Source organism: Theobroma cacao, chromosome 6 (genome assembly GCF_000208745.1).
Source record: "Theobroma cacao cultivar B97-61/B2 chromosome 6, Criollo_cocoa_genome_V2, whole genome shotgun sequence".
NCBI lineage: Eukaryota > Viridiplantae > Streptophyta > Magnoliopsida > Malvales > Malvaceae > Theobroma > Theobroma cacao.
In genome coordinates this window covers 3,318,145-3,340,018 of record NC_030855.1, presented here as the reverse complement: position 1 = coordinate 3,340,018, position 21,874 = coordinate 3,318,145, and the positions used below count along the sequence as shown (strand labels likewise).

Below are 21,874 nucleotides of genomic sequence, written 5' to 3'. Positions count from 1 at the left end.
TGAAAATTTGCCCATAGACATATTTTTCATCCCTTATACTCATACCATTCTCCAATTTGTCAAATTTGATCTAAATTCTCTCAAAATCTCAAATTTTATCCGCAGGTGGTAAAATTACGATTTTACCCCTACACTCTAGAAATCACCGAAATTAAACTTTTTCACTGCCAAACCCTCAAATTATACTCAAATACTCAAATAATACTCCAATAAGTCAAATGGCGCTAAAAAAAATTCTTTTCTAAAATTTTCATTGTATCTCTAGGTGGCAAATGACCATTTTGCCCCTAGACAGTAAAAATTTCGGTTTGACTCCAAATTGATCCTCGAACTCCAAATCACCATATTAAACCATTCTGGGACTTTAATATTCTTAATTTCATTTTAAATTCTCTATTTGATCTAGTTCGAGGCTTAAATTACCTTAATTGTACTATTTGGTACATTGTCGTCTTTTAACGATTTTTCTTTCGGGGCTTTCCAAGTATGCAAGCATATTGTCAATCATATGAATGACATGGAAAATATTTTATAAGGTCGGGCTTGACAATATTGAACTTTAATTTCCTCCCACCAAAATCCACCTCCTGTTGGCTCCCAAGCAGATAAACCACCATTTTCACTCTGCAATAATTTAAACCAATATAGATTAGGACAAACTAAAGCATGCATTATTACTGAATATTAGATTTTACAATGGTCTTCTTCAATAATTTTGGTGCTAATTAATTGTAAGTACATATTCACATCGGGGCATTGTGAAGACACCGAGACATTGTGAAAACACCAATTTTTGCAAGGTTAAAAATCCCACTAAGGTGAATAATGGCCAAAATTTAAATTTAGTTGGCCAAACCAACGATACTAAAATCTATTACTCTTCTGAAAAGAGTATAGAGAAAATAAGCACTCCTACTTATTAAAGAGAATATTTTTTATTAATTCTCAACTTCAATATGCCTAACAATTAAGCCAAGAAGGCTTTATATAACTATTCCTAAAGAAGAAAGCCTCCTAACTTTCCTATATGGGATTATTACAATTCTTAAATAAAAATAAATAAGAAATAGCCTAACCTAAACTTTCTTGGAGTACAAGTAAAGTAAAAAATAACTTAACCTAACCTAATTTAATGTACAAGTAACCTAAATAATATACTCTTGTATCATTCTCCTTAGATTGGAGAAAAATTGCCTTCAAGATCCATGTCTTCTTCGTCTTCTCCATAGTAAGGAGAGAGATCGACTACATTGAAGGTAAAAGAAACTTCATAATCTCTAAGAAGTTCGATCTTGTAAGCATCCTCATTAATACGTTCGAAGACTCGAAATGGTCTGATAGCTCGAGGAGATAATTTTGCACGGGACTTAGGAAAACATTTTTTCCTTAAGTGAATCCACACTAAGTTTCTTTCCTTAAAACTGGTTGGTTTTTTGTCCTTATTGTCTTGCTTTTGGTATTTGGTAGTTTGACGAATAATCTTTTCTCGAACTTCTTCATGGAGCTTCTTGATTTGCTTAGCACGTTCTTCAGCATCAACACTAAATTCACGAGTAGCTGATAACGAAAGAAGGTTCAAATGACTAAGAAGGTGTTTTCCACACATTACTTCGAATGGACACCTTCTAGTGGTTTGGCCCATAGGATTATTGTAAGAGAATTCTGCTTGTGCTAACACAAATCCCATTGGCAAATGTGTTTACCCACAAAGCTTCTTAATAAGTTTCCTAAACATTTCTTGACAACTTCTGTTTGACCATCCGTTTGAAGGTGACTTGTTGAACTAAATTACAAGTGAGTCCCTATTTTCCTCCAAAGAGTTTGCCAAAAATGATTCGTGAGCTTCACATCTCGATCAAAATTGATGGTTTTTGGAATTTCAAGGTGACATACAATTTCTTTGAAATACAGATCAACTATGTGAGAAACATCATTTGTTTTATGGTATGGCACAAAATGAGCCATTTTGGAAAATCTGTTGACGACTACCATTACAGAGTCTTTTTGCCTTAAGGTCCTTAGTAAATCTAAAACAAAATCCATACTCACATCTACCCAAGGAGCTTTAGGAATGGGTAACGATCTATATGTACCAATGTTTTGATTTCCAAGCTTGGCCATCTGGCAAGTACAACACCTTTTAATATGTCAGATGACATCTCGTTCTAACTTGGGCCAATAAAATATTTCCTTCACAAGAGTCAATGTTTTGTCTCTCTTAAAATGTCAAACTAATCCTCTTTTATGAGCTTTTAAATAATAGATTGACATAAAGAACATTAAAGAATGCACAATTGGTTACCTTTCAAAAGATACCCTTTTTGTTGGTGAAATTTTCGATAAGGATGTTGAGAGCTAAACTTCCATATCTCACCAAATTCAAGATTTTTCTCATACAATTCTTTCACAACTTCAAAAGCAACAACCTTTGATTGTAAGGTAGAGAGAAGAGCAAGGCGACGACTTAAAGCATCAACTACCTTGTTTTGCACACCTGACTTGTGCTTGAGGAGAATTGGAAAGGCTTGAAGAAACTCACTCCAAGATACATGTCGGTGATTAAGCTTGTGTTGGGAGTTGAGATGTTTAAGGGCTTCGTGGTCAAAATACAAGACGAATTCCTTTGGCCAAAAATAGTGGCTTCAATGGTCCAGGGCTCGAATAACGGCGTAAAACTCTTTACCATACGTTGAATATTTCAACTTTTCATCATTGAGTTTCTCACTAAAAAAGGTAATTAGTCATCCTTATTGAGGTAGAACAACACCCATAAGTACATTAGAGGCATCAGAATCAACTTCAAACACCAAATCAAAATTCAAAAGTGTAAGCACAGAAGCTTTAGTAGTTTTTTTTTTCAATTCCTCAAAGCTATGTTGTGCTTTGGTACTCCATATAAAACTATCTCGCTTAAGGCATTCAGTAAGTGGCGTAGCATTAGAACTAAAATTTTTGATGAAACATCGGTAAAATGAGGTCAATTCATGAATGGTTCAAGCATCATGAAGTGACTTTGGAACTAGCCAATTGATAATAGAATTAACTTTGCTTTAGTCCACTTCAATTCCTTGGCTTGATACAACATATCTTAAGAAGATGACTTTATTTGTCATAAATTCGCACTTCTTTAAGTTAGCAAAAGGCTTTTGCTCTTGAAGTACTTCAAAGATCTGTTGTAAATGTTCTAAATGTTCTTTCTGGCTTCTATTATACACCAAAATATCATCAAAATAAACCACAACAAACTTCCTAATAAAAAGGTGAAATACCTAGTTCATTAGGCACATAAAGGTGTTGGTTGCATTAAAGAGACCAAATGGTATAATTGTCCATTCATACAAGCCACGAGTTTTAAATGCAGTTTTCCATTCATCTTCAGGTTGCATTCGAATTTGGTGATAACCAATATGCAGATCGATCTTGGAGAAAATAACAGCATCATGCAATTGATCCAACAAATCATCAAGTCTAAGAATGGGAAAATAATACTTGATGGTGATTTTGTTCACGACATGACTATCAATGCACATACTCCATGTTCCATCTTTTTTTTGTGAATTAATAAACTAAGAACATCACAAGGGCTAACACTTTCTCTCACTAAACCTTTCTCTAAAAGTTTTTTAACCTGACGTTGTAACTCTTTATGCTTTTACATACTCTTGCGATAAGCAGACTTGTTTGGAATTATAGAACCTGGAATAAGATTAGTGGCATGCTTTATATCTCGCATTGGTGGTAGTTTATGGGGTATTTCATTTGATACAACATTGCAAAAATCTTTAATTATGGGCTTGACATCTGTGGGTAAGGATAGAGATACTTCATTTCCTCACAAACTAATACGAGGTATAAGAGGCTTGACTCACGATAAACTTTGTTGAGGCTAGACGTAGAGATGAGTGATTTATCTTCCTCTTATCTCTTTGGCCAATCTTCAGGCTTTAGTGGAGTCATCATAATTTTTACTCCACCCTTGATGAAGCAATAAGTATTATTGCATCCATCATGGTGAGCTCGACGATTATATTGCCATGGGTGTCCCAACAACAGATCGCATATGTCCATTGAGAGAACATCACAACAGACTTCATCTTGATTCTTATTTCCAACAGAGAATTGAACATAACAACGCTTTTTTACCTTAACTTCACTTTCTTTTCTCAGCCATTGTAGTTTGTAAAGATAAGGATATACTTCAGTTAGAAGCTTTAACTTTGTCACCATGTAGTTGGCAACAACGTTCTCACAACTTCCATTATCAATAATGACATTGCAAACCTTCCTTTGGGATGTGCACCTTGTCTAAAAGATGATGTGGTAAAGTCAACTTTCATCTTCACTCATCATAGCAATGTTGAGGTTACGACAAAAAACAAGAACTTCTCTTTGGTTAGTAAGAACTTCTTCTATTTCATCTTTATTGAATATTTCTAGTTCATCCCCTGCTTCTTCCATGATAGGTTCTTCCATAACTTCTTCTTCTACTAAAGAGCTAATTCTTCAATTTAGACATTCAGAAGCAATATGCCCAAATCTTTGACATTTAAAGAACTTCTTATTGACATTAAAAGCACAAGTAGAAGCAGTTTCTTTATCATTCTTGGAAAATTTTACCTTTGGAGGCGAAATGGTTATCAAACTTTGTCTCCCACGATTTGAGGTAAAGTTTTTTGTCTAGATGAACTCACTAAGCTTTTTCATGATCGTTGTTTCTCAACCTTTAATGCTAATCTAATGACATCATTTAAATTCCAATATGGTTGTAGTTGAACAACATCTGCAATTTCAACATTGAGACCTCTAAGATAACGAGCTACAGTTTACTTTTCAAGTTCTTAGACATCGCACTTCATGTGAAGTTGCTCGAACTCCATTGTAAATTCTTCCACTAACATTGTTCTCCATCTCAAGTTATGAAATTTCATAAAAATTTCTTGTCGATAATGCTCAAGAAAAAACTTACGCTTAAGTTCTCGACGCATCTTATCCCATGTTCTGATCTCGTTAAAACCTTCTCTTTCTCGTTGTTGTTTGAGATTCTCCCACCAAACAGAGGCATGCTTCTTCAATTTAATTGCAACAAGCTTTAAACATTTTTCATCAGGAACATCTTTGAGCTCAAAAATATTTTCCACTGTGTAGAGCCAGTAAAGAAAATCATCAGGGTGAAGCCTTCTTTCAAACTCAAGAGTGTCTACCTTGATTCCCAAATCTCTATTAGCAGCAATTCTTAGATGACATATAGGTACTTTTTCATCAAAAGATGATTCTTGATGGAAAGGATTAGTATTATCCTCTTCATCACTAGAGCTACTGTTGTTGATTTGAATAACATCACGTCTTGCAAGTTGGTCTTGTAATTCTTGAACTTGATGACTAATTCCTCTACCTTGATTTTGTGAACATCTTTTTGACAATTTTGGTGTCTTGGTGGCATGTTGTTGGCTCAAATAATGACAAAAATTATGGCAGTGATGACGTGGTGATGATGATGTGGTGATGTAGAACAAAATGATGACAAAACTATAAAACAATAAACAAACAAAATTACTCGAACAAGAAGAGTTGAAACTCAACAATGAACCTGAACAACACAATGAATAATGATTCTTTCGCTCTGATACCAAATTGATGTTGGGGCATTGTGAAGACATCGAGGCGTTGTGAAAACACCAATTGTAATGAGGTTAGAAACCCTACTAAGGTGAACATCAATCTTGGCAAGGTCAGAAAATCACACTAAGGTGAACATTGGCCAAAATCTCACTTTGTTTGGCCAAACTAACGATACTAAAATCTCTTACTCTTCTAAAAAGAGTCTAGAGAAAATAAGCACTCCTGATTATTAAAGAAAATATTCTTTATTAATTCTCAACTTCAATGTGTTTAACAATTAAGCCAAAAGAGTTTTATATAACTATCCCTAAGAAAAAGAGCCTTCTAACTTTCCTATATGGGATTATTACAATTCTTAAATAAAAATAAATAAGAAATAGCCTAACTTAAACTTTTTTAGAGTATAAGTCAAGTAAAAGCTAACTTAATCTAACCTAACCTAATGCGCAAGTAACCTAAATAATACACTCCTGTATCACATATTGTCCTAATAGAAATTGACATTCTTTCACATGAATCTATTTCTCTAAGCTTCTAAACCTTGTCCAGAGGACATTGAGTAAACTTTACTCTATGAAATTATTGGTATTACAATCTATTCCTTACTTGTAAAGATAGTATAACATTGACAGAATCATAAAATTGCTCTAGTTCCATCTTCTCACCAACCATTTCTAGTGGCATCATTGCAAAATATAGGCAACACTGTAAAAAAATAGACACGTAATTCGAGAATTAATCTTATTTTAAATATGTCTAAAATCACAATGTTGTGTCTGAACAAAATCAGTCACCTTCAAACTTTCTGCAATATAATCAGATACTTGCCATCCATGATCTCGATCAAAAAAAGTCCATGATTCTTTAGAAAAGTGTCTAAACATTCTTTTAAAGTCATCTGGAGGATTATCCCTAGCCTTGAATTTCAAGCAATATCAAACAATCAATTCCAAGTTTCATTTTGGTGAAATAAAACTTAAGAAACTATATAAATCTAGAACCTGTGAGTTCTTCAAGAAGCTATGTCCTTTTATTAGTATAGGTCCTATTTCATCAGATAACTTGCTCGCAAGCAAAGCTTGGAGAGTCAGACTAGCATCCCAGACTTGACTCCCAAAACTCTACAAGCGAAAGGCGAATACTTAGCTTCAACATTATAACTTTCTTTGTAAAAGCTTAGGTTAAACGTTTTTAATGTTTCACTACTATTGTGAGGGAGAAGTTACTTACCAACCTGCAGCTTTATTCTATCTTCTCCAACCCACACATAGTCAGCAATCCTAGCAAGATGCTTCTTAAAATAAACTCCATTTGGATCTTCAAACCGACAAACAAGCATACATAAGGGCTGCTCACAAATAAACATTTAGAATGCACCGACTGTTAAATAAGCACGCGTTATATATATTTCACAAACACTGTTATTCAAATTCTAACTTAATTGCATCACCTTTTTCGCACATCCAACGGTAATGTACTGACTGCTTTCATCTTCATAATGGATGTGATTCATTGTTACCTTGAGAGCTTTTTCTCTCAACTTATTAAAGGGCCAACAATTAAGGAGAGGGTCAGTAAATATGTAAAGACTATCCCAAAGCAATATTTGTAGCATGGTGTGGGGATAGTGCAGATCTTCCTGCAATAAAAGATTTTCCATTCACATTCCAAATGTTCAATTTTCCTTAATTAAGAGTATAAAACATTGTATGACACAACATTTAACAATACACATACCTTTGCACATAAATGGCGCTTTTTACGCCAATTGATTTCATTATAGGGTTCAATGTGGAGTTCTTCTCTTAACTGTAAAATGAGAGGTGTGATTGGACCCACAAATTTTCTTCCATATAAATATGACATAGGCATGTAAGTGAGGCGACAGTAACAGAACATCGTTGCTGCACAAATTAATTTGATAATGATTGTTAAAATGGAAGAAAATGATAAAACAATCAAGTATGGCTTGGAAAATTGATCAAATGCATCTGGCTCAAACATTTTGGTCCTAAATAAAAAAAATCTCTGCTTCATCCATTAGATTGTTTCCATACATTAGTTTGCATGGTTTCACACTTATTAGACTAAAACCCAAATTAAACCAAAATCCATATTCATTCACCAAAAAAAATTAAGAAAATTATACAAACTTGAATGAACAGGAAAATAAGAAGGCAAGAGCCAAAACTCCGGGGGTATTGGATGGCAACTTGACCATTCATAAACACTAAGTATCTATAACAATAAGAAATATAATCATTTGAATGTAGCTTTTTGTTATAGCCTAAACCCTAAAAATGGGGTGGAATGTTCCTTTAGTAATAAATTGATGCTAATTGTTGTAGGGATAGACATACTGAAAGCCATGTTTTCCTCCATTAGGGTATGGTCCCACAATCAAGAATCCATTTTTGGCTTCTCTCACAAGCATTATTGAGGCCGCCATCAGGTCCCTCTCCCAATAAATGCATACAAAGGTAGTTAAGAGCTGTGCAAAACATTGTGCTGTGACCCCTTATGTATAATCCCCAACCAACAACCTCGTTCTGCAACACATAGATAAGACAATTGTATCTTTTGAAACCAAAATTGCCTTCCCATGACGTCTAATACTACTTAAAATGGATGTAACTAAGGGGGCACCAAAATGAAAAAGCAATTGATATGTACCTGATGACAGTAAATGTATCGGAGAATTTCTTTGCGATGCTCTGCAGAGAATATAGTATGAAGATGTCCTGTAATACAGAGAGACATGACCTTTATTGCTCCAATGCAGAAAGAACATATATTAAAACTTGGAGGTTGAAATTTTTTAATACGAAATCCGTGCATATAATAGGCATCCATTGTCAAAAAATAAATAGTAAAGATTGTATAAAAACTCTCAAATGGTGGAAAATGAAATGAAGAATTAAGGGAATGAAGATAAGCAATCACCAAAGGAGGAAAATAGAACATGGGGCCAGCATTCTCAGCGGGCCAGTGGCCATCTTTTGTTTGTAGAGCTGAAAAGAAGTGAACACTTCTCCTCACTACTACCGTCGTAGCTTCAAATGTGATTTCCTCACCATCCTCAACCTTTGGTTGGGGAATCGTTTGCTTAAAGTTTTTCTCTCTTAAAAATTGCATTCATCAAAGTTAATTGATGAAAAAATTTACTTGTGAGCAACATTTATTTTAATTTCGTTAATTTACATATTAATTGATGAGTTCGTGGCTTTTCCGTTTGCATTTTGGACTAAATTTTATTACCCCTATTGAGAGGGGAGGGTTAAACTCGTTGTGTAACTAAAATGGATTGAAACTAGAATGAACTTTGTCGTAACCATACTCCAAAGTCTTTTATAAAAGAAAAGAAAAATAAAAAGCAGCATAAGCTAAGCGTCACTTTAATTAATGGCCCCTAAAAGAAGAAAAAAAGTAGCTTTCAAATGTCGTCTAGGACCCATGCAAGTCCTTATTCAAATGAGAAAAAATTGCATATCGAGCGATTGTTTTGTAGTGCTACTGAAGTCTGAAAAGAGAAAAATAGTTTTCCCACACAAATGTTTCCTATTTTCCTCACGTTTTTAAAGAAAAAATAAAGTTATTAAAGATTTTCCTTGACCATTTCCTTCAATTTCCACCATTGTCGTCGTCCTCCAATGGAGATGGCTAATTTAGTGCTCCAACAGCCAATCTAGCTTTGGGAAGCTTTGATCTAACATTGTAGCGGCCAGATCAATGCTCCATTACACCGACCACGTCTCATGGCCAATGAGTTGGAAAGAAAAGAAGGAAAAGAGAAGTAAAAAAGAAAATGAAAATTGAAAAAAAAAAGAGATTATATCATAGTTTTAATTACATTACAAGAAAAACACCTTTTACTGGTGGAACTGATTCCATTCGTAATGTCATCGGTAATTACCGAGTACTACTGATGGAACAAGATTATGAGAAATATCGACGGATTGCCAACTAAATACTGACGAAATATTCCAACAGAATGAATTCCATTGCTAATATAATGGTGTGCATGAATAGTAACATGGTGAAAAATTTAGCGACAGAACAATTCCGTTGGTAATATGTTACTAGCGGAATTTACCAATCACCTAGCTGACAAGCTGTGTGGTTAGTAACTTGGTTAAGTGTTGGGAACATTACCGATAGATATGCTGACAAAATTTCCATCGTATTAATTTTTAGAACACCGACGAAATCATCTGTCGGTAATACATATTTAAAATCTGCATAGGGGAATTTTCCCCTATTTACCTTATTTTAATTACCAATGGAATCATCCATCAGTGATTCCATTGGTAATTTTAATAAAATCCCTACTCAAGATTCTTCTTTTCATTTCTTCTTTTACACTTTTCTCCATTCTACTCTCTCTTTCCACTCTCTAGTTTATCTTCTCTCCCTTCAACTCTCCTTTCGCCCCACCTAAATGCCTCCACCAATCCACCAGTGACCAACCCATGCCGATGTTGCTAGACCCAAAGCGTCACCCCATCATTCTTTTTCGACTAGCCAACCACCGTTGAGCCGCCCCTACTGCTGCCCCTACCTCAGTTAGGAAAATCTTCTCCTTCTTTGGGTACTTACAGTCACCCATTAATTTGTGGTTTTGTGGTTTTTATTAATTGAATATTTAAGGATTTTGTTGTTTGAATATTTGTGACTTTGCTTGTTGTGGATTTAGGGTTTCATTTGCCAATTTCTACCATAGTATTGTTTGATTCAATTGGATTATTTGGTTTGTAATGAAATGAAAAACAAATGTGTTTATTTGTTATTTGAGGTTTTGTAATGGTTGTATGGCTTGATAATTTGTTTTTGTTGGCATTTTGGAATTGATTTGTTACAGTTTAGGTGTTTACTATACAATTGCTGGCAAAGAAAATATATTAGGGTATAATTAGGGTTTAGATGAAAAATGTTGGTTTAGGCTTTAGTTGTTTACTAATAATTAGGGTATAATTGAATATATTGATTAATTAAGCAAACTTTGATAATTAAGTAAAATGGAAATATATTTTAGTAATCAAATGGAATTAGGCAAATTAATTATTATGTAAAGCCTGGCCTTATAAAATACTTGTCATGACATACATGTGATGGATAGCATGTTTGCATGCTAGGAGAGTTTCGAAAAATTTACCAAAGTCGGTATTGTACCTAGAGGTACAACAAAGTTGATTTAAGCCTCGAACTAGATCAAATAGAGATTTTAGGGTGAAATTGAAAATTTTACAATTTAGGAATGATTTAAAATGGTGATTTGGAGTTCGAGGATCAATTTGGAGTTAAACCGAAAATTTTACTATCTAGGGGCAAAATGATAATTTTGCCACTCGAGGACAAAATGGAAAATTTTTTTTGAAAGATTTTGATCACATTTGACTTATTGGAGTATGATTTGAGGTTAAGAAGTGAAAATTTGTAATCCCGATATTTTTCGAAACATAGGGGTAAAATAGTCATTTTGCCACCCCAGGGGAAAAATTATAATTTTACACCACCCGACACTTGTCCAGCACATGGACTTTATCCAATATTATCATGGATAATTGAAGGAATTTAAGTGGGGGAGAAAGAAAGCTTAATAGTTAAGAAATTACAAATGGACCAATAATATGGTGACGTGTCAAGTTTATATCCATTATTTATTTTGCTTTAAAATAAGCATAAAATTAGCCTATTTTCTTTCATATGGCTGGCCAAACCAAGACCAAAGAAGAAAAAAAAAAGAAAAGGAAGAGAACAAACCCTAGGTGAAAAAATTCAAGGGAAAAGTGTGAAATTTTAAGGAAACAAGTGAAAAAAAAAGGTAAAATTTTTCAATTAAGCTTGAGATCTTTCTTTTCCATGCATTTCTCCTTATTTTTCATGGTTAAATTTCATGTTTTCATGGTGAATTCATGGCTAGCCAAATGGGTATGGAGAGAGAATGATGTTGGATTGATTTGATTTCAAGTTATGTTAGTATTTTTAGTTAGTTTACCATGTCTAGAAGCAAAACAACAAGAAAAGAATCCATTTTTCCCATGAATCTTCATTGGCTGAATCTTCCTTGATGTGTGTGGGTGATGGATTGTTATTATTTCAAGAGAAATGGCTTAGAAAATGATGAATAATGGTGAGAAAATTAAGTAGGAAAAATCACGGTGTTAATGCACCATTATTGACGAAAAATTTTAAGAAACAAAGTGAAGATGGTTTTGCCAAATTTTAGGTTATTTGACTTGTGTTTGGTGAATTAAGGTATTGGAAAAGAAATGGAGCAATTTAGAGCTAAATTGGACACATTGGCCAATTAATCGGGTAATAAGACGAATTAGGCCAATACCAAAGATTAGATGGTTACCTGTGCATTTTGCATTCCATATCATACATTAGTAGTCTAAATTAGTTTAATTTTGATTTAGTACCAAAGTAGTAAGTTTCTCGATTTTGTAGTATGTCAAGGTAGTGAGTCCTCTAATAAAGGTAACGAAATTGCATCCGAGGACCAGTAGTCAGAGTACTTCAAAAATTCACACTTTAGACATTGTGAGTAACCTTACTATTGTCTTAATAATCTAAAGTGATTTTTATCTAATTTTATGATTTTATGGAAAATGGGTTTAAATGGTAAATCTTTATGTTTATAAACAAAATGTGTTTAAATAAAAAGATTTTATAAATTGTCTTAAAATTGAATGATGATTTTGAAAATAAAGTAATTGGAGACCCCTAATGTGTTGTAAATTTATGATTTGAATTGATGGCTTATGTTAATGTGTTGGCATGACTGGCTGGGTTGTGTTTTTGGTGAACTGTATGAATTGTTATGTTTTACATTTACAGGCTGGGTAGTATAATATTAGTCACGTCATACTATCAAAATTTTATTGTCTAGTGGGTATTGCTTGTTGCAGTGGGCTGGGTTCTGTGGACTAGCCTATTAGAGAGGCACGGAATCTTGACATATTTTACCTTAGTTGGAAAGGCGAGTAGGGTAACTCCCGAGGTATAACTTTTAGAGTTCACTTCACGTCAAACTACCACATGAGGGCGAACTCAACCAAAGCCAAGGAACGACTATATTTTCTAAATAAAAACATGATTTATGAGTATATAACTTTTTAATAGCCTTGGCGGACTCGGTTTGGGATAGCCCTCGGTCAAGGTATCCCTGATAACTGAGTATGAGAATAATTTTTAGCATGAGCCAAGTTTTAAGAAATTCATAAGCCACGTTAATTACTCGATTTATATAAATTAATTTTATTTGGTTGAAACAAACTGAAAGGTGATGAATTTTAGTATGTTAAATTGTTTTATCTGTCTCCATTTACTCGACTTTAGATGGTTTAGATGGTATCTGTTTACTCACTGAGATTTTATAATCTCACCACCCTCATTTTCAATCATTTTAGGCTCAGTATAAGCTGTAGATAGCTAATATCGTCAAAGGCTACAGTTGGCTTTACTTCCTCAAAAACTGTAAGTTTGCAGCCTTCATTCATTTTTGTCATTTGGGGGTCCACTTGTTACCGTAAATTAAATTAATTACTCTGGATTACTGTATTACAGTATATATGAATTTATTTTGCTTTTACGCTACAAAAATTATTTACGCAGTGTTCTAAAAATATTGTTTTATGAGAAAATTAAATATTTTATTCTATATCTTTATTATATTCAAATAGTTATAATTTCATTTTTAAATGAAAGTCTTAGACGTTTAAATTTATTTTTGATTACGAATTATGTGTTTTACACTCGCATACTACATTTTTAGCTGGTTTCGAAACTTTTGAGGAAAAATGACGAAAACGCCCATGTGAGGTCAAAATTATTTTTCCACGGTTTTGAAGGGAAAAAAGCTTAAAATTCTTTAAAAACAAGGTTTGGCGATGATTACTCACAGGGGAGACTAGAAAAATGGTACTAAAGCCTTGCAGGATTCCGGTTAGCATTCCAGGTCACAAATGTCTACTGGGACGTCGCGGCGGTTGTCACGGGCTCGAGGGGAGTACCGGGTCGTGACATATTAAGCAATGAACTACATAAGTAATATTATTTAACGTAAAAAATATTTAAATTAATGACTAATTAAAAGTGTTAATAACGTAGTTAAATGATTAAGTTAATTAAGTAATGTAATGTATTAATTATAAGTATTAGTCATTAATCAAATAATTAAATAAGTTAATTGAAGATAATTAAAAATTATTTAAATTAATTAAGGTTTTTACAGAAATAACTTAATAATGTAACTAACGAAATCAATAAAATTTTTTAGTAACTAAGCAATTAACAAAATTAGTAATATTATTGAATTTTGAAAATATTTAAATTAATGACTTAAGGTGTTAATAACGAAGTTAAATGATTAAGTTAATTAAGTAATATAATGTATTAATTATAAGATTACTCATTAGTCAAATAATTTAATTAGTTAATTGAAGATAATTAAAAATTATTTAAATTAATTAAGGTTTTGACATAAATAATTAAATAATTAAACTAACGAAATGAATAAAATTTTTTAGTAATTAAGCAATTAACAAAATTAGTAATATTATTTAATTTTTAAAATATTTAAATTAATTAATTTGTTGATGGATTGTAATGTGTTATAACTATTTAAGAAAATAATTATATTAATTAATTATATAAAATTTACTTTAGGGTAATTATTTAAAGACCTAGGGAATTAATTAGTTTAGGGTAAAATTTACTTGAGGGTAATTATATTCGTAATTAAGCAAATAATTACGAATAGTATTTTGTTGGATTTTGTGTTCGATTGATGTTTGTGTTAACATCTAATAATGAACAACATCATATGTTCGTTATAATTTTGTTTTTCTCATAATGGAACGAGATCAAAGTTGGATGTATTCCCAAGTGGATTTAAGTGGATTTTTTTCTAAAGAATTTGTCAATGGCGTAGATGAATTTAGTTTATTTGCATTCAATCAACCAATATAGGTGACTAAGAATAAGATCATATGTCTTTACTCTCAGTGTATGAATAGCAAGTTCTTAGGTGCTGATAAAGTTCAAGAACACTTATTTTGTAAAAGGTTCACTAGTGCGTACTCAATATGGGATGCACATGGCGAATCGTTCCATGTCGACAAATCATTGAGATTTTTTTTGGGGAGCAAAATGAAGTAGTTAATGAAGTGATAGTAGAAAATCCATATGTTGTAATCGTTATGGATGCTTTATGATCGAAGTTTCACTTCAATGATAAAACCTAAGAAAAACAGGTCTTTCTTGAAGATCTGAATCTTAACACTGCATCATTCTTCTGATTGTTAAATGATATCGATGCTCCTTTATGGGTTGGATGCGAGAAACACACAAAATTGTTTGCTATGTCCTAGTTAATGAAAGTGTAGTCAAAGTTTAACATGAGTCAAGCATGCTTTAATTGTCTGAAGCATCTATTGAAGGAGATGTTGCCATCAGATGAAACATTACTGGAAAACTTCTATAGAATGAAGACACAGCTAAAAGAACTTGGGCTCGGCTATCCAAAAATTCATGCATGTAAGAAAAATTGCGTGTTGTTTTATAATGAATATTTCTAGTTGTTTTAGTGTCCATGATGTGGTCATCCTCAATATAAACCGGATAAATCAAGGGGAGGAAAGGATAAAAAAGTTCCTTATAAGATTTTGCAATAATTTCCACTAACACTGAGATTGTAGAGGCTATATATGTCAAGCAAAACTACAGAACACATGACATGGCATGCCACATATTAATCTACTAATGGAGTGCTTAGGTATCCTGTTGATGGGGAGGCTTGACAACACTTTACTCGGACCCACCAGCCATTTATCTATTAGCCTCACAGCGTCAAACTCGATTTATGTTCAGATGGTTTCAGTCCATTTGAGCTAACACCGTATTCTATTTGACCAGTAATGCTCATTATCTATAACTTCCCTTCATGGATAGAGTCGTCAAGCCAGCCAACGTTTGATCCAAAGGCATGGACCGAGGCCATTGGAGAGTCGATGAGTACTTGGATTCACATATGCGAATTTGGCACCCAATTCCCTACTTCGAGACTTTTAGCTGCAACCGCGATGTCTGAGTCTGCTTATGGCTCTAACGATGCACCACATCCTATGTCGACTCTTACACTTGAGCTTAAGAGATATCGACAATTGCTAAGTGATGTGAAGAACTTGATGATGGGTTTCACTAACATTAAGGGTTTGTTGATCAATGTATTTGGACCAAGGAGATCACAACCTTAGCTAAACGAGTCCGAGCCTTGACAACCTCCACCACAGCAATAGCCACCCCACCCCTTCATTGAGATTTGTCGATAGAATATGTGGATTATTATTAGATATTTACATTAGAATTTTTTTATTAATAACATTTTCTATTAGATTGTCATATTTTTTATTTGTTTGGCATTTTCTATATGCATATTTTCTATTAGATTTTTATTAATAACAGCATCAAATAATAATTTTTTTATAAACAGGACAAATTTAATTCCCAAAAAAAAAACCTGCACTTTCTGTTTTATCGATAGAATTACCGACGAAGTTCATCGATTAGTGATGGATTTCATCAGTTACTAATAGAATTTTCGATGGAGTTCATACGCAATACTTACAGATTATCGATGGAATTGAAAATTGCCAATGGATACGGCTTGCAACTTCAAAGTTGGTTTCGTCAATAATCCGTCAGCAATTTCTTTCGTAATTACCCACAAAATTCTTGATGGATCATGTTTCGTCATTAATTATCGATGGATTTCAATGAATACTGACAAAACCAACTCTTTGCTGACAGAACGACAGATGAAAATTTTGATTGGCACTTTAATGACAAAAAATTTTGTTACCGATGGATTTTGCATTACTGATTTCTTTTCCAATCGACTACCTATTGAATATTTTATTGGTGAAGCATGATACTGACAGAATATTATGTATTACCAATGAAATTTTTCATCAATAATGCCCTCTAGTTTTGTAGTGTTATAAATTTTTAATATTTTAAATTAAAATTCATAAATTATAATGAAGGATATTTTAATTAAGGGGCGATTTTGTTTTTAGTCTAAAAGATAGAGTATTTTCAAAAATAACCTTCTTTTTAATTTTAACTGTTTTTGCCAAGATAAAAGATTTTTGTACAAAATTACCCTTAATGAACCTCTTCATATTCAAGTGCTCTCAAATTTTTTCTCTCGCCATTCATTTGTTTTAGTCCCAATTCTATTGTGCTCTCCATTTTTCTCTCTCGTCATCCAACTTTCTCTAATTTTACCGCTATCACTATCTCTTGTTATCTTGTCATATGATCAAAGAGCATGACATGTAAGATAACATGTTCTTGGATTTATTGGTTTACATTCACAAAACCCTCTATTTGTTTATGTCTCGCCATCTCATTGTTGATCTACAGACCAAAAAGAACGGCATAGTGAGTAACAATGGGTTCTTGAGTTTATAGGTGTTAAGTTTTTCAATGATCCAAGTCTAGTATAACATGCCTTAGAGTGCAACAAAGTTATTCATGCCTTGGCATGTAACATCAATAGGAAGAAAAAAGCTTTGGCGTGTAATATATAGTGCTAAAGCTTTGACCTTAGCATGTAACATCTGGTGTTGAAGCTTTCCCTTGGCATATAACATTTGATGTTGAATCTTTTTATGATTATAGGAAATAAAACAAATAAAATAACCTAAAAACTAATTATCCAAATTTGAGATTTTGGATAGTATCTTTTAGTCCAAATCCATTTCATCCTAGCCATTTTCACCTAACAGTAATGTTGACATTAAATAATTTTTCAATATATCTTCTTTTTCATGTTAAATTTCTTTTTGATTTTAAACTTTATCTCTATCGTGAAGGTGTTTAACTCAAGAGTTTACATCCTATTGAAATACAAAGATAGAGACCAAATTACATTTAAAATTTATTGTTGTTACGCTTCAAATTAAAACAAATGTTGTTACAATTGAAAAAAAATTGTTACATGTTTTAACTCAAAGAGTTTATGTTGTAGTAAAATACAAAGAAGTTACATGTTAAAAAATTGTTATTGTTACACATCATGTTCAAAAACAATTAAGCAACACCAAAACTTCAACACTAGATGTTACACATCAAGGCTAAAGCTTCATCATCAGATGTTACATGCCAATATCAAAGCTTCAACATCAGATGTCACCACTAAATGTTACATGCCAACATCAAAGCTTCAGCAACGGATGTTATACGCCAAGGGTAAAGCTTCAACACCAGATGTTACATGCCAATGTCAAAGCTTTAACACTAGATGTTACATGCCATGGTCAAAGCTTCAATCAAAGCTTCAACACCATATATTACACACCAGAGCTTCCTTCTTTCTATTGATGTTATATGCCAAGGCATAAATCACTTTGTTACACACTAAGGCATGTTCTATCGGACTTGAATCACTAAAAAACTTAACACCAATAAACACAAGAACCCATTATTACTCACCATGCCATGCCTTTTGGTCTGTAGATCAACAATGAGATGGTGAGAGATAGATAGAAAAAGGTTTTTATGAATACAAACCACTAGACCCAAAAACATGTTGTTACCTTCCATGTCATGCTCTTTGATACATAGATTGACGACAAGATGACAAGAAATAGACAGAGAGATAGTGATGGTGGTAAAATAGAGAAAGTGAAATGCCCCATACTTTGATATGGTGATAAATAAAGTTGGTCGAATGTGAATTGAGACATAATAAGGAACTTTAGGAACCAAAGAGACAAGACAAAATTTTTAGAATAAAATAATATTTTATTAATAAAATAATATTAAAATATTAATATTTAGTCGGATGTCGAAATCAGTCATGAAGAAGGATCACATGGTTGATCCAAGTGGGGGAGAAGATGTCAAGCTTGACTCTGTAAAATATTTTTCATGACATACATGTGATGGATAACATGTTTGCATGCTAGGAGAGTCCCGAAAAATTTACAAAATTCGGTATTACACCTAGAGGTACAATAAAGTTGATTTAAGCCTCGAACTAGATCAAATAGAGATTTTAGGGTGAAATTGAAAATTTTAAAGTCCCAGAATGGTTTAATATGGTGATTTGGAGTTCGAGGATCAATTTTGAGTCAAATCAAAATTTTCACTGTCCAGGGGCAAAATGGTCATTTGCCACCTAAAGACACAATGGAAATTTTTAGAAAAGAATTTTTTTTGGCCCCATTTGACTTATTGGAGTATAATTTGAGGGTTTGGCAGTGAAAAAGTTTAATTCTGATGATTTCTAGAGTGTAGGGATAAAATCGTAATTTTACCACCTACGGACAAAATTTGAGATTTTGAGAGAATTTAGATCAAATTTGACAAATTGGAGAATGGTATGAGTATAAGGGATGAAAAATATGTCTATGGGCAATTTTTCAGTTTTTGGGGCAAAAATGTAATTTTTTACTTTTACGTGGGTAAAAGTGTAAATTTAAAAAAATTACTCCACCAAGACTTTGGATACGTCTGAGAATTTTATCTAAGCTCTGGATATGTGGGACAAGTGTATGGTGAAAATTTGGAAATAAATGGATGGCTAGAATTTAAGGAATTAATAAAACAAAAAAAATGAATAAAATAATATTATATTATTTTAGCCTTTAAAAATGTCAAAATTTCCAGAATTCTCATCTTCTTCAAGCCATCCAAACCAGGAGAGAAAAGGGGGGAAAAGAAATAAGAACCGTAGCTAAAATATTTGGGGAAAATCAAGAGAAATCAAGAAATCAAGCATTAAAAAGGTAAATTTCATTAATTTTCCTTGTGATTTTCACTACCCATGCATTTTTTTCTCATTTCCATGCAAAATTAGAAAGCGGGTATGGACACCCATGCTGGCCATACCTCCATGGATGAGTTTTGAGCTTGAGTTTTGGTTGATTTTAATTGAATTAAGTGATTTTAGTTAGGTTATATTGAAATATAGCAAAAATAAGCTAGAGAAATAATTTTCTCCCATTGAAACCCATTATGCCAAATTTTCTAGGGGAATATTGGCTGCTGATCTTGATTTTTATTTGAGGAATTATGATGAATAATGATGAATTATGAGCCTAGAAAAATAATGGGAATTTTCAGAGCAAAAATATGAATTTTTACCCACTAGGAGTATTTTCGTAATTTGCTATCGAGACTGATAATTTGCACCACACTAGGGGACATTAAGTCAATTTGGGTGCAATTGAGGTATAGAAACTGAAAAAAAAATTAATTTAGAATTTAAACGAACGCGTATATCGATTTATCGGGTAAAAGACAGAAATAGGCTAACACCGCGTTTAGGCAAAATTTAGACATTTTTGCATATCATATCATGCATATACATCAAGCCTAAAATAGCTTATGACTGTTAGACACAATTTAATTGGAATATGTGTCATGGATTATGGCTAGGTGGTGAGCCATTGGATATGGATAAAGGACTGTACCCGCGGACTGAAAATAGGAGTATTTCTACTCCTGATACTATGAGTAACCTTATCCTCATTTTAATTATCTAAAGTATGATTTTAATCGATTTTGATGGAATTTTATGAAAATGAGTTTAAATGGTTAATTTTTTATTTTACAAATAAAAATATGTTTAAATAAAATGATTTTATAAATTGTCTTGAAACGAAATAACGATTTTGAAAAATAGAGTAATTGAAGACCACTGGTATGTTGTAGATTTATGATTTGAATAAATGGCTTATGATAATATTTGCATGAATGGCTGAATTGGTATTGATGTTGAAATATATGAAATGTGTATTTAGCCTTCAAAGGCTGTGAATTATAATAATTGCCATGTCATGCTAGAATGAATTTTATTGTATGGTGGGTTATTTAACTAGCCACTGCAGTAGGCGAGTTTTCGTGGGCTAGCCTATTAGAGGGGTACGGTAAACCTCGTTATATCTTACCTCAGTATGAGAGGCACAGGTGGATAACTCCTGAGGCTAACAGTTTTAGAGTTCACTTCACGCCGAACCACCTTGTGATGATGAACTTCGCTAACGCCAAGAAACGACTATATTTTCAAAATAAAAACATGATTTATGTGTTCAAAACTTTTTAACAGCCTTGGTGGACTCGGTTGGGATAGTGTAAAATCTGACCCTATAAATACATGTCATGACATACATGCATTGAGTAGCATGTTATTACGTTAGAAAAGCACCTAAGAATAGACGAAACCCGATATTATACCTAACGGTACACTTAAATTGATTTAACCTCAAACTAGTTCAAATAGAAATTGTAGGATGAAATTTAATATTTTATAGTCTAGGAATGACTAAAAATGATTGTTCGGAGTTCGAGGGTTCATTTGGGGTAAAATTAGAAATTTTGATATTCAAGGGCAAAATCGTCATTTTGCCACATAAGATAATAATTTGATCATGGAGTGAAATTTTTGACCAAGATTAACTATTTGGAGTATAATTTAATGATAGGAAGTGAAAAAGTTTAATTCTGGTGATTTTTGGAGTGTAGGGGCAAAATCGTAATTTTACCACCCACAGACAAAATTTGAGATTTTGAGAGACTTTAGATCAAATTTGACAAATTGGAGAATGGTATGAGTATAAGGGATGAAAAATATGTCTATGGGCAATTTTTCAATTTTTGGGGCAAAAATGTAATTTTTGACTTTTACGGGGATAAAAGTGTAAATTTCAAAAATTACTCTACCGAGACTTTGGATAAGTCTGAGAATTTTATCTAAGCTATGGATATGTGGGACAAGTGTATGGTGAAAATTTGGAAACAAATGGATGAAATTTTAAAAATGAGCCAATGGGAAAGTGACACGTGGCAATTTTTAATGATATAATATTATTTTAATGAAAAATCAGCCCATTTAAACCCAAATTTTAAGTGCTGGCCGGCCATAAGGAAGAACAAGAGAGGAAATAGAGAGGAAAGGAAGAAAAAAAGAAAAACCAAAGAGAAACAAGAAAATTCAAAGGGAAATTCGCGGTTTTCGACCGTTTACGCGTCTAACGGTAAGATTTTTCGATTTTAGCTTGATTTCTACCTTTCCAATGCCTTTATTTCCATTTAGCATGCTTGAGGAGAGAGATCAAAAAGTGATATCAAGGTCTGGACGAAATTCTAGGGGAGAGAAATTGAAATTTTTAGGTTTTGATTTTTAGTTAAATTGATAGTTTTAGTTAGTTAAATGTGTTTAGAAATTAAATTGGGCAAGAAA

The 21,874-nt window shown here is 32.8% G+C and overlaps 1 pseudogene; it reads right to left on the bottom strand.

Annotated features, from left to right (window-relative positions):
- Positions 1–21,874, bottom strand: part of LOC108662412 — a 51,240-nt pseudogene that overhangs the window by 3,825 nt on the left and 25,541 nt on the right.